Below are 2,500 nucleotides of genomic sequence, written 5' to 3'. Positions count from 1 at the left end.
ATGGCAGATTGATCGAAAGAAAAAAGGAATAATCTTAAAATCATTTTTAAGAGTGTTTAGACGTGTCTGTCATTGTCATCGTCACTGGTTCATTGTAATAATCGCTGACCATAATGACGGTGATGATGACGAGGAGAATATTTTAAAATGGTGACATTACTGGTGAGAACGTATATATATATATATATCGTATAATCATATATATAAATATATATATATATATATATATATATATATGATTACGTATGTATATATATATATATATATGATCATATATATATATATATATACATGATTATATATGATTATATGAGAGAGAGAGAGAGAGAGAGAGAGAGAGAGAGAGAGAGAGAGAGAGAGAGAGAGAGAGAGAGAGAGAGAGAGAGAGTGAAAGAAAGGGACATTGTACGAAGAGGAGGATCTTAATTACCAGAGTGAATATCGCTGTAGTGGACGATTATTTAAAGAGTAAATAAAAATAGATGAAACAAACGGATAGTATTTTTTTTTTTTGCATTTTCCTAACTTCCTTTTTTGAGTTATTTCTAATCGTAAGTACCTTTCGTATTCTTCTTTTGTTCTCTTTTCTTTCTTTTTTTCTTTAAACGACGTAAAGTTTGATTTATTACTCGAGGTTATGATTAAATTGTTAGAAATATTTTAAGTTGATAATTGCAAATATTTATTATGGGTTAAGAACTAATATATATTTTTAATGTATTATATTATACTATATAATTTACTATTATTTAAATATATGTATATATATATATATAATATACATATATATATATATAAATATACATATATATATATATATATATATATATAAAATATACTTATATATATATATATGTTTATTAAATAACATTTTAGTATATAACATTTCATATAGCTTAGGTGATTAAAACGCACCATAAGATATACAAACAATATTACAACAATTTTATATATAATATTTATTATAAAAATAATTATCATAAATTATATAAATATATAGCGGTTAAACCTAATCTTAATAATATTCTCATGAGTTAGTACGATACAGTATATGTTATACATATTTTACTTTTAAATATCACGAACGAGATAGAATTCTAGAATTCTCGTAGGAAGTGAAAGTGGAGAGGCATTCATGGACGACATCTTAACTTTCTCCTGGTGAAGAAATTTCGCGTGAGAAGAAGCGCATATGCATATACATAAATATAAATAAATATATATATATATATATATATATATATACATACATACATACATATGTACATACGTTTAAATTGAAAGGAATTAACGGTTTCGTTGAAAAGGAAGAACATAAATATATACTTACATCATACATAGATACATACATTTATATATACTGTTTCGAAAGGAAACAAATTTATTCGAATACTTTACATAGATATGTAACTACGTATGACGTATGTATGTATGTAAATACACTGGATGGGCCGAAAGTGTTTCACGTGTGTCAAAGGTAGTTTATTAAATATAAGTAATATTAAAAATCAATTATATAGCTCCTTTTATAGCGGACTTTTTTTCGAGGCCGACATATTTTTTTTTCTTTTCTTTTCTTTTTCCTTTCCGGATTCGTAGGAAATTTTTTTATAATCTGTGAAAAAAAGAATAAAAAAAAAGAAAGAAAGAAAGGAAAATATTAGCCTGTGCAAAAGGGGCCAATGCAAAAGGGTAATTGATTTTCGAAAATGATTTAGAAACTTTTAGAACACCCTGTAGAACGAACGATCGTACATACTGTAAAGCTTTACACAAGTGGCACGGTTAAAACGGATGAGTGACCCGAGACAAATGTATTAGTGTCTACCGAGATATCAACTTTCTCGTTAATAAACAAGACTATCGATGCGCCATGACGTTTGCTAGAATTGATGAATTATTATTATTATTATTATTATTATTATTATTATTATTATTATTATCGTCATTATTATTATTACGTATGTATGTATATTATAAACAGAATTAATGTGCACATATAAATAAGTGATAAAATCATGTAATACCGACGATCATTAGTTTAACATAGACATAGTGTATTTTATAAATTTTTAAGGATAAATGTTAAATGTTAAACTGCTTGTTAAGCCTTGTTTGTCAGAATTATCTTTTAACAAATTCATTGAGAAATATTAAACGAATGTTGTACGTACCATCAGAAGTAAGCCCTATGAAAACAAATGATAGCAAATAAATGAGTAAATAAATAAATAAATAAATAAATAAATAAATAAAACAAAAAGATTCGATGATAATTCTTATCGAAATACTAATAAATAAAAAATATATGTAGAACATTCTTTCTCCTTTAATACTCGTTTCTCTCTTACAATAAAAATCTTGAAATCACTTCTCTAGATACCTTGAACTCATCTTGGAGGGCTCCTTAAAAAAAAAAAAAAGATATTCAAGATTAATCCAATTGAGAAAAAAAGTATTGTTCCTTGTAACACTCAAATACGAGTTGATATTCTCTTCA

General features: G+C 25.6%; 1 long non-coding RNA gene across 1 annotated transcript in view; it reads right to left on the bottom strand.

The window, feature by feature from the left end:
• Window positions 1-2,298: 2,298 nt before the first annotated feature.
• Window positions 2,299-2,500, bottom strand: part of LOC124949148 — a 1,759-nt gene continuing 1,557 nt past the window's right edge. The window contains exon 3 of the long non-coding RNA XR_007100976.1: window positions 2,299-2,406. This is a non-coding gene — a long non-coding RNA (uncharacterized LOC124949148). The remainder of the gene's footprint in view (window positions 2,407-2,500) is intronic.

The sequence above is a fragment of the Vespa velutina genome, chromosome 5 (genome assembly GCF_912470025.1).
Source record: "Vespa velutina chromosome 5, iVesVel2.1, whole genome shotgun sequence".
NCBI lineage: Eukaryota > Metazoa > Arthropoda > Insecta > Hymenoptera > Vespidae > Vespa > Vespa velutina.
This window is presented reverse-complemented; position numbering and strand designations above follow the sequence as displayed.